Source organism: Rhineura floridana, chromosome 2 (assembly GCF_030035675.1).
Source record: "Rhineura floridana isolate rRhiFlo1 chromosome 2, rRhiFlo1.hap2, whole genome shotgun sequence".
In the NCBI taxonomy this organism is placed as follows: Eukaryota; Metazoa; Chordata; class Lepidosauria; order Squamata; family Rhineuridae; genus Rhineura; species Rhineura floridana.
Genome location: NC_084481.1, coordinates 169832824 through 169845238, shown reverse-complemented (window position 1 = coordinate 169845238; position 12415 = coordinate 169832824).

The window sequence follows — 12415 nt, the reverse complement described above, 5'->3', positions numbered from 1 at the left end:
GTAAAGAGGTTTGTCTTCAGCATTCGTCTAAAACTGTACAGCAAAGTTGCCAGACGTACCTTGTTGGGGAGGGAGTTCCACAACTCAGAGGCTCCCACAGAGAATGCCCTTTCCTAGTCTACCCCCCCAAACATCTGAGAGTGACTAACTTGTTTCTGAAGTTGGCAACGTATGTCAACTTGCTTCTGAAGCAACCATTTTGAAGAGGAAGTTGTTCAATCACATTCAGGTGTTATTTTTAAGAGATTTCATATCATGAATGCCCCCAACAGTGGTCAAGAACCGATATATGAGAGAGAGAGAGAGAGAGAGAGGGGGGGGGGAGGGAGGGAGGGAGGGAGGGATGTGAGGGAGTTTGCTTACCCACTCTTCAGCTAAACAGCTCTAAGGGCATTTCGCCTAAAAATTGTTTCTCAGTGACACATTTTAATGGAGGGCTTTCCAGAACACAAGCAAGACTTATGGCTACTTTCAGGAAATAAATGAAAACTCATCCGGGAGCTTACAATTTATTTATTTAATTCATTAATTTATGAATCACCGTCAGCTTCCACATGAGTCTCAAGGCAATTAACATACTGTGAAAACAACTAAAATAGTTTTGAAAAGAATATAACCCCCACCCCCAACCAAAGATAGGTTTTTAAACAGAATAAACAGCTAAGTCAGAGACGCCTTCAGCCAACTGGAAAAGCTTGTCGAAATGAAAACGTCTTCAGTTGTTTACAGAAAGTGCAGATAGTCAACACCGGTCATATCTCAGCAGGAATGCTGTTCCACGGAAAGGGGCAACCACACTGAAAGTCCTGCTCTGAGTTAATGGGGAGCGGGGTTGTGGTATCATTGGAACTTGTAGGAGAAGCTCTTCTGCTGACTGCAGTGACCATTAGGTATGTAAGGGATAAGGTGATCTCCCAAGTAACCTGGTCCTGAGTAGTATAGAACCTTATATGTTAGTAACAACACCTTGAATTTGGCCCAGTAGCAGACCATCTCATGCCCAAGGCAGTCTGGTGCCGTACTCTGACTTTGTGTCTACTACTTCCAGTACCCTGACACCCCCCCAACTCCATTCAGTCTCAAATCACTAATGGTTTCCTCTTTGCAGGCACCAGTTCTACCTCACCCTGCTGCTGCTTTGCTTTATTGGGCAATGATTTGCCTCTACATTTCAATTTAGATGAGCTATCTCTCCGTGCACTTCCAGCAGTAAGAAGATCACACAGATGGTATTTTAAAACATTTATTCACGTGATGCACAAAGACATGAAACACCAATTGCTAACGCAGTGGCCACTGGGATTGGCTATAACTGAATAGGTCTAAAGGGGACGGGGGGGGGGAGAGGGGAGGAGGCTGGTGCTTGAGGCAAGACAGCAAACCATGCAGGTGAAGGCCCCAAGGGATGGAAAGGACCAGGGACTGCGACAAAGAAAGGTGCCAAGTGGGATGGGAAAGAATACATGGTCACATTTCCATACCCATTTGCACCATTTGGTTGGCATTCTACTACTTAATTATACTCACTGAAGATGTCAAATCCTTCAAAAGTCCCCCCCCCGCTTCAAAAAGTGAGACATTGTATTTCAGAACTCCACCCTGTTAGTCCAAGCAGAAAGACTTATTGATTTCTGGTGGGGATTTCTAAAGAGGATCAGGAGTGGTGACTTTGGTCAACAAACAGAGCACAGCAACCTAAAGTCAATGAAAGAGTAGTTGTGACTGTATCTCATTTCCTAGGTTCTGCAAATATGGTATGACAAGCGAACAGTTCTGGCTTGTTGAAAGAGGTGAAATCTTGGCCATCTTTCATGCATACGTGCAGGAGCAAAATGGCCTTCACTAAAGTGGTCTCTTCCTCTTGTTGTTATTGCGGGGGGGCCCTGTGAAAAATTGCGTTCAAAAAATCTGTCTGAGGGTACAGACACACTTACTGTTCTGCTGGTTCCCGTGCATCTCTACCTCTCTTTTCTGAGAACAGGGGCACATGACGCTAGTCAAATCCCACCTGTTTACTCTAAAATCTGGTTGGATCAGCTGGAGTGTTTTTTTTTTTTAAATTAAGCTTCAAATAAATTTTGCAACTGATCAGCAGATCAATCCGTTGCCCTGCCAGGTGTGACCAATGGAAACACTTTGCTCTAGGCAACTAGTGTGCCCACAGCCTCATTGTCAATGGAAGAAGCAGAGTGCTGTTGAAAGACAAATGGATAAAAAAAGCAGAAATGTAAGCCTGCAATGCTATACACACACACCTGAAAATAAGTCCCAATGCACTCTATTGCTTCTGAGTAGACATTGATTGATTGATTTATATCCCACCCTTCCTCCCAGCAGGAGCCCAGGGAGGCAAACAAAAGCACTAAAAACACTAAAAACACTATAAAACATCATAAAAACAGACCATAAAATACATTAAAACAAAACACCTTTAAAAAAATTTTTTTAAAGCTTTCAAGACATATATTTTTTAAAAAAGATTAAAAACATATTGTTTTAAAAAAGGTTTAAAAACATATTAAAAAGCAATTCCAATACAGATGCAGACTGGGATAAGGTCTCAACTTAAAAGGCTTGTTCAAAGCCTTGCAAAGGATAGGACAGTAAGTGACTTAATTCCAGTGTGTTGACATTAGCATTCCCAGTGACACAATCACTGGTGCAACTGATGCTGTAGCTGCAAGAAACTTGGCAGACAAGGATTAGGAGAGTGACATATGAACACACCCATCCCATACAGCTCCTGGGAAAGCTAATTCCCCATCCTGCCACTCCACTTCAGAACAATGGTTATTGTAACTTTCACTAAGGATATTGCAATCAAATTTTATCTTTGCATGCTACATTTTAGCACTTCCTCTTCCTCCAAGCGCAGTGCATGTAATCCATGCAAGGTTTATCTAATCCATGCATGCCAAATGGAACTGGCATTCAGTCCAACTCTGGGTCTCCCACCTGTTTATAGTGAAAATGTACTAAGTAACATTGCGAGTGAGGAGATGCCATCCACATGGCCAGGTACAGTGACTGATCCACATGCCCTGCAAGATGGATGCAGCCATCAGTTCTCTTATTCATGGCAATATTGTTGTTTGGTACTAAAGAAGCAGTAAGGCAACATTTATTCTAGAAGCAGAGCCGGTGCCAGATTTGACAGGGTCCTACCGCTTACCATTAAAACCCTAACCATAGGGTAGCCATAAGTCGGAATCGGCTTGAAGGCACTCCATTTCCATTTAGACAAAGTCTGCCATGCTGCCCTCACTCCTCTGTCAGTGGTAGGCTTACCTCCCTGTGGTAGCAGCACTCAGAGTGCTGCTATTCAGCATTCTACTGCTCATGTACTCCCCCTCCTCTTTCACTCCACTTACCATATATCTTCTATATAACCAGCACTTACCATATTTACAATATAAGCAGGAACATCACACTGGGCAGCTGGGTTTAGCTATCCTTTTCATTTAGATTAGATTGGTTAGATCCAGCCATCTGGTGCTGCTCAGAGTGCCAGGCCAGAAAGAAAATTAAGTGGGGCCCAAGCTAGGTATCATCAATGGCCCCTGCAAGAGTGCTGGGGTCCAGGTAGCTGCCCAAGGATGCCAGGTACTGATGCTAGCCCTGCTATACTTTTACCCCCAGGGGTAGCCAATGTAGCACCCTCCAGTTGTTGTTGGACCCCCAACTTCCATCAGTGCCAGCCAGCACATCAAATGGTCAAGGATGATGGGAGTCCAGCAACATCTGAGGGGCACCATGTTGGCTAACTGATTTACCCACTCGACTGCATTGAGTTTTTATTGCCACCATTGTCACAACCCAGCTGCCTGCAACACTCCATGAGTTCTGGCCAGCTACAGTAGGGCCCCGCTTTACGGTGTTCCGCTTTACGGCGCTTCGGTCATGCAGCGGTTTTCAATTAGGGAAAGGCCCTGCTCTTACAGTGCTTGTTCCGCTAATATGGCTGTTTTTTTTCCGTTGCGCACCATTTTGATGTCATTTTCACGCGACGCGGCCCATTATAGTCTATGGGGCCCCGCTTTACGGTGATTTCCGCTTTACGGCGGGGGCCTGGTCCCTAACCCGCCGTATTAACAGGGCCCTACTGTATCTGGGAATGGCTGCTTCATGCTTCACTCAAACACTTCTGGAAATATCTGTCTTGTTTTTACTGAGACACACAGATGTTCTACCTTGGTTATTTGTTTCTAACAACATTTGCCTGGAATGACTTCTTCACCTCTGTGGGAATTCTCCTGTGCCTAAACAATCTTTAATCTGAGCAATTAATTTATTAGAAACAAACAACCCTGCTCCCACAGGTTTCTTTCGCATGTGTTATCTGGCTGCCAGCATCGAAAACTTGCGGGTGCAGTTTCACTTACATGCAAAAAAGCTTGTAAACAAGAGAACTAACCCTGACTTCAGCTAAGAGTTTTGTTTTTATTAAAAGTGCACAACTGATAGCTATGGAAACAATATGGATTTCGATTCTCCTGTGCACATTTCTAAGTCCTGTTGAGTTCAGTGGGATTTGCTTCTGAATAAACATGCAGAGAATTGAGCTATAAAACAGTTACACTTTTATTCCCACTCTGTTTCACAGTTTTTGTACACACCCCCTGGAATCTTGTGATGAAGACTGGGAAATGCATTCCTAATGTAGTAAATAAAACAAACTGTGATCCTCTTCTAGTAAATTCCACAGCAACTGAACAACATTATCGTTTTGAGAATCTTGGTGTGAGAGTCCACAGCAATGGCTGCAGCTCTTACAGGGCAGCCCTTCTCACTTTGAGCAATATGGTATGCAGCCATAGTGGTCTTCTATGCCACTGTTCTTCAACGTTTGGTCTCCAGATGTTGTTGGACTACCTCTCCCATCATCATTGGCCATCTGGAAACCTGTGTCCTCACTGTGGGAGGCTGTGTGGATCCAGAATTGGTCTCCACAGTCACTTACAGACCCACTGTTAAAGACCTTATCTTGGAAGACAATCTTACTCGGCCACGAGTGATCGCCAATGAAATGATTGGCTATGCTGGCTGGAGTTGATGGGACTTGTAGTCCAACAAAATCTGGGGACCCAAGGTTGAAGAACACTGCACTATATTCACAGTAAAACAACAACACAAAAACCCTACTCCCAAAGTGGTTGCATTTGTATACTGCCTTGTATCCAAAAAGCTCTAGGTAGCATACATTTTATCCCATGTTACCCTCACAACAACTCTGTGAAGTGAGTTAGGCAGAGAGACAGTGGCTGGGCTAGCATTGCACACATTGGTCTTTATCGCTGAGTGTGGCCTCCCTGATCTGGTCCAATATTCTGTACACTACAGTAGCTCTCATTAATAATGGTATTTTGCTGGTGTTATTTTTCCTTGATGATCATCCAAATATTATGGAAATGGAAGGGGCACTATCCACAGACTTGTAATAGAGGTGTAACAACAGCATAAAGGGAAACATGACTTCTAAGCAAATTGGAATTCTGAAATCCTCACATCACCTCCAAAGCACAGAAATTTCAAACGCCAATGCACTTGAAACAAGTTACTTGGAATTTGAATTTTGCACCACAGGATAATGAGTAAATATCCTTACTGAAGCTTTGTTAAATTGTCTGGAGTAATCAGTGTGGTGCCCTTCAGATGTTATTGGACTCCAACTCCCATGAGCCCCAACCAGCATGGTCAATAGTCAGGAATGATGGGAATTTTTAAATTTTTATTTATTTGATTTATATCCTGCCCTTCCCACAGGGCGGCAAACAAAAACACTAAAAACACTCTAAAACATAATAAAAACACACTTTAAAATATATTAAAACAAAACATCTTCAACAAATGTTAACACAAAACATTTAAAAAAATCTTTTTTTAAAAAAGTTTTAAAAACATCTTAAAAAACAATTCCAACACAGACACAGACTGGGATAAGGTCTCTACTTAAAAGGCTTGTTGACAGAGGAAGGTTTTCAGTAGATGCCAAAGAGATAACAGAGATGGCCCCTGTCTAATATTTAAGGAGAGGAAATTCCAAAGGGTAGGTGCCGCTACATGAAAGGTCCATTTCCTATGGACCTTCTGATAAGATGGTATCTGCAGGAGGCCCTCACCTGCAGGGGGCCTGGGTATATAAGGCGTAAGACAATCTTTCAGGTATCTCGGTCCCAAGCTATATAGCAAAACCAGCAAAACCAGAACCTTGAACTTGGCCTGGTACTAATGGGCAGCCAGTGCAATTCTTTCAGCAGTGGAGTGACATGTTGGCGATAACCCTGCCCCATTGAGCAATCGTGCTGCCACATTTTGCACCAGCTGCAGCTTCCGGACCAACCTCAAGGGCAGCCCCACACAGAGCATATTACAGCAATCCAACCTGGAGGTTACCAGTGCATGAACAACAATGGTCAGGCTATCCCAGTCCAGAAATGGCTGTAGCTGTCTTACCAGCTGAAGCTGGTAAAGGCACTCCTAGCCACTGAGATCATCTGAGCCTCTAGTGACAAAGATGGATCCACGAGTACCCCCAGACTACGAACCTGCTCTTTCAGAAGGAGTACAACCCCATCCAAAGCAGGCAACTGATCAATTATCCGAACTGGGGAACCACCAACCCACAGCTCCTCCATCTTGCTAGGATTCAGACTCAGTTTATTGGCCCTCATCCAGCCCACCACTGAGTCCAGGTAGTGGTCCAGGGCTTGCATGGCCTCTCCCGATTCAGATGTTACAGAAAAATAGAACTGGGTATCATCAACATACTGCTGACACCTTGCCCCAAATCTCCTGATAACTGCTCCCAAAGGCTTCATATAGATGTTAAACAGCATGGGGGACAAGATGGTACCCTGTGGCACCCCACAGCACAACTACCAGGGGCTCAAAATACAATTATCCAACGCTATTCTCTAAAAATGACCTTGGAGATAGGATCGGAACCACTGTAAAACAGTGCCTCCAAAACCCATCTCACCAAGTCGGCCCAGAAGAATAGCATAAAAAGCTGCCAAGAGATCAAGTAAGACTAACAGTCACCCTCCCCCTATCCTTCTCCCAATAAAGGTCATCCATCAGGGTGACCAAGGCCGATTCTGTCCCATCACCAGGCCTGAACCCAGATTGAAATGAGTCAAGATAATCTGTTTCATGTAAGAGTACTTAATTGCTGCGCCACAACCCTCTCAATCACCTTCCCTAAAAAATTGTAGTCCAGCAACATCTGGAGGGCACTACATTGGCTATCATTACTATATAAGATGACTACCATATTTGTAGAACATACTATGTCCAGGCTTCACCAAGTGTGGCAACAACAAACTGCAAAAAGTCTTGTGGCACCTTTAACCAATTGATGGTAGCATACACTTTTGTGCATTTTCCCTAATGCATGATTTTATTTTACATATTTATTTTATTATTGATTTATTTTATTATAAATATTATACATATTTATTTATTTTATTACTGCATTGCTATCCCACCTTTCCTCCAAGGAGCTCAAGGTGGCATACATGACTCACAATAACCCTGGAAGATAGGTTAGGCTGAGAAACCATGACTGGCCCAAGGGCACCCAGTGAGCTTCATGGGGGAGTTGGGATTTGAATCCTGGTCTCCTGGATCCTAGTCCACCTCTCCAACCGCTACACCATACTGGCTCCACATACATATATGGGGGTGCAGAGAAAATGTTGTTTTGTAACTTCTACAGCCCAACAGCTATGAAACATGTGTGGAAATTGGGTCTGTGGCTCTAGTTCCTGGAAGCACACAGATCAAAGTGAGTAGGAGAAGGAGGATATTTGGTGCTCAGTTACTTACAAGGTCTACAAGGAAGATAAACCAAAGAAAGAATGGAAGCAAAAAAAGCTGGCCGTCATAAGCAACAGGGAGTTGCTCCATTGGCAAGCGTAAACATAAATTCTTGATAAGACATAAAGAATTATTGCTTGTTGAGCAGAATTATTACGTAGTTCTGCCCTGTAAATTGACTTCTTATAGTATATCAGTAAAGAATGGAGATGGATATAATGGAGTCAGCGATGAGGAAATCCAAGGCAATTCAGGCAGATGGAGCAGACGCTTCAGCTGAGCCCAAGGGCTGCTCTCATCCCCTGATGACTTGCGACATCACTCACAGGGCCATCTGGGGGCAAGGCCTCCAGGCTGCTTGTTACTCTGCTTGCAGGGAAATATGTGATTGCCACAATGTGTGTGACAGAAGAGAAGGGCAGACAGGCCCTGTTCAGACATATGTATGAAGCCTTGTGCCTCTGTGTGCAATGCCTATTCCTTCCTTCCTTCTCGACACATCACAGTTAACATTAACAGCGGCGTCACTAGCGGGAGTGCGGGGGTGTGTGGACCTCCAGTGCGTGCCCTCCCAGGGGCATGGATGAGGTGGCTGGGCTTGTGCGCGCGCGTGTGCGTGCGCATGCACACTCAAGGCCAGCCACCCTGTCCATGCTCCTGAGAGGGTGCACGCCTGAGGGGCACCCAGCCGGAGAAGGCCTGGGAATGCTGGCGCGCCTCCCTCACCACGCCGACGCTGCTCCCGGTCTCACCCGCCCGCCCCCCTGCCTGCCTCCGAGGAGGAGTTGGAGCAGCCTTGCCAGGCAACGGCATGGGGCGGGGCGGCTCTGGGTGTCACCCCCCTCATGGTGACACCTGGGTGCGGGCCGCACCCTCCGCACCCCGGTAGTGACACCCCTGAACATTAACAATTACAGAGAGAATCAATTAATTCTAGTTTTGTCCCCATCCTCCTCTCTGCTGAGTTCTACAAGGGTAACACTGGGACCCCCTGGACTGGTCTCAAGTAAGAAGGCCAGCAGATGCTGGCTAAGGACAGACTGAGGTTGATGGACCACTGCCCTATTCACCCTAATGGAGCAGCCTCCCAGCCCCTTTGTTATTCTGCACTGCACATTCTGCCATTTCTGACTTCCCTGCTCTTCTTCAGCCTTTTTCTGCAATCCCTGTGTCCCTTATCATACCCTTCCTTGCCCGTCCTTCCACACAGCTGTCCCTCTTGCTCCTAGGTTGGCCAGTTATGCAGCACCAAAAAAGAGGATACCAGTGTGCATAACCTTTGCACATGGTCGTGTATATGTATAGAGTATAGACACATATTTAGAAATAGTTACTGTAATAACTCTCTGCCTGTTGACATCAGGCAGGAGCCTTCGCTATATTCCTTTCGGCACTTGCTTAAAAATTTTCTGTTTAGGCAAGCCTATCCAGACACATAGATGTTGATCTCTTTTATTATTTTTTTAGTTAGTAGCTGTTTTAATGGTTTTAGATATGTTTTAATTACTTGTTTTTAACTGTTTTATTGATAATTTTAATGTTTTTTGTAAATCGCTCAGAGGTCTTTACGTTCAAGCTGTATATATACATGTTGTTAAGTAAATAAATAAATAAATAAATAAAATTTAAATAGAAATACAACACAGCTCACCATAGTATGGAAGACACAAGATAACTCATCCTACTCATCCTGCTGACTAGGTCAACGAATGGATGATGCAGGCAACTTCAAGGCTCCTCCTCTCCCTTCTGATGGTTCCTTATCTTTCGACCACAGCTGGACTGTACAGCCCTCAAACAGAGGATTTTTCTCTGACAGCCTTTCAAAGTAGAGGTCTGTCCTATGTAAAGTCAGGCACATGCCCTTCCTTCATTCCTGGTTCCCAGACCTGCCCATTGAAGTCTAGTTGCCCACAGCCACCTACACTCTCCTGGAGATGGAGCAGAGTATTTATTTGAGGGAAGGGTCCATGCACTGTCTTCCAAAACAAAAATTTCCCAAAGGCAATAAAATAAACTATGGCATAAAACTATTACTAATCCAGACCAATAAAAGAATGTTACAATGTTTAAATCACAGAACAATTGTTTAAAACCCAGTCCAGTATTTAAACCAAAGGCAGATTGAAATCAAAAGATTTGTAAGTCTGCCTTATAGGTACTCAGGGAAGAAACAGGATGTACCTCCCTTGGGAGGGAGTTCCATAAATATGGGTCCACCACTAAAAAGACCTTAACTGTCCTGTGGACAAGGCCTCTGTGGCCAACCTGAAGTACTGAATAATCAACCGTGTGTCTGTACATGCTTTACCTTGTGCTCCAGGCAGCTCTGCATAAAACAGCAATAAACCCAATAATAAAAAATACCATATCAAATATAAAATTCACTGCAGCAGCCAAAATATCTCATATGCCAACCTAAATTTGTTTTTCATTTATCACTCAAAGGAATATAAAGCTGGTCTTAAAACAGGCCTCTTTAGAGTGAAGTCCAGTCCTGAAGTGCCACTACTAAGAATGTCTTAGCTTTGGTCCCAGTTAGCCTAACAGACAGACAGAACCTGGAACAACTCAAGGAATGGTGGGACTCACTCAAATGATCTGGCTGAAGTCAACAGTTCATGTGCTTCAGAGTCGGCATGTGGCTCTTGATGAATCATAGCTCCTTAAATTGTACTGCCCACCCTATGCACGTTTACTGGGACTTGAAGTACGCTTACTTGGAATCAATGGGCTGGATCCAGCCTAAGTCAGGGCCACATTCACACCATACATTTATTCTATTATTCCACTTGAAACAGTCATGGCTTCCCTCAAAGAATCCTGGGAAGGATTGTTTGTGAAAGGTGCTGAGAGTTGTTAGAAGACTCCTACTCCCCTCAAGGAATTATAATTCCCAGAGCTCTCTGGCAAGAGGTACTGGCTGTTAAACCACTCTAGCAATTGTAGCTGTGAGAGGAATAGGGGCCACATAACAATTCTCAGCACCTTTAACAAACTACAGTTCCCAGGAGTCTTTGGGGGAAGCCCTGTTTAAAATGGAATAATAGTGGAATAAATGTATGGTGTGAATGTGATTTAGGTGCACATAGTTCCCATTGAAATCTAGTCTGGATCCAACTTGATGGGACTAACTTCCAAGTGAGTACGTAGATAGATTACATTATCTGTTCTATACATTGCCTTGTTCAGAAAACAAGGCAACATGAGGAAAGATTAGGATCCGTTCAGATGCAACTGGAGAAGTGGCATAGCAGAGTAAAGGAGATCTGGTGCAACTAAGATAGATCTTTCTGGAAATGAGGCATACACCTCCCTTGCCATCACCTGCTTAATTATTATCTAATTAGTGAGAGAGCCAGCTAATACCGATTCATCACACATCACCTTTGACAGCTCATCTCAGTCCACTGTGGGGGAAAAGCCAACTCCCTCATTCAACAGTAAAATAAAAATGTTTAAAAGATAATTAAAAAGAGAGAGATGATAATGAAGAACATGGTGAGAAACCCGAGATTAAAATGTAATGAATGGCCCATTGTAAATAATGTGAAACTTTGTAAAACTGTATGTCATAGAATTCTCACTGTGAACAAAGTGGATGTTGTTGCATTATGTTAAAAAGGAATGTTCACCAATCATCTGGCTGATCCCAAGATCATTTCCCTTTCCCAAATGTGCTTGTCACAGAGAAGCACAAAATTAAAGTTGCTCTCAGATCAACAGCTGGGATTGCATTCAGTGCAGCACTTGTTGAATGTTTCAACTGCACAAGGATATTTCCTTGTGCAATGGAAGGTTCTCCCCCTCTCCCCCCCCCACATCTATTCTGGGTTTCCCCCCAACCCTCTGGAGCAGATTTGGGGATGGTGCAAGTGTCACCCTCAGAGCAACAGTTGCCATGGGGAACAGAATGTTGGGGAGAAGGGAAAAGAGGGCAATGTCCGTTGGAAAATGTTGGTGGGAGAGCGAGAGTGGGAGCTGCTCTGTGAGAAGACTGGAGAAGAAAAATCTAGGGAGACAGAAAGAGAGAGTCAGCGTGGAACAGAATTGCTATGAGGAACAGGGAATCCGGCAGCCTGCAATGCTGTGTTAAAGAAGAGATGCATTCATCCCATTTACCTGGGCAATGGGCAGGGCCCTGAAGAAAAAGAGAGACCAAGCAGTGGGACTATGCAATGGGACTTTACTCAGGACTCTGCTCCTTTTATGAGGCTCCAATATTTGTGTGGGCTTTGTTTAATAATAATTCATTGGGGGGAGTGTCCGGGCACACCTTCTAGAATCCTTGAGCCTTGGTCACACAAGCCACGTGCAGGGGAAAAGAGAAGGGGGAAAGGACCATTGTGCTAGTGCTAACCCTTGCATGCACACTACAAAGTCCATTGAGCTTCAAACTGGTATAGACTGTTGAAGCCTTAAAGAACCAGCCCTCTGGCCTGAAGATAGGCACTCCTCCTCCGTTCCATAGCCTTCCTCCTGGTATGCTCCCAGTGCCATTGGACTGGTGATTTGCAGTGGGAGGCATGTGGTTCTTTAGGCTCAGGGGAAGATGCCTGTGAGGATCCAGCTTCTGGCTCTGTAGATCCTGGTAGCC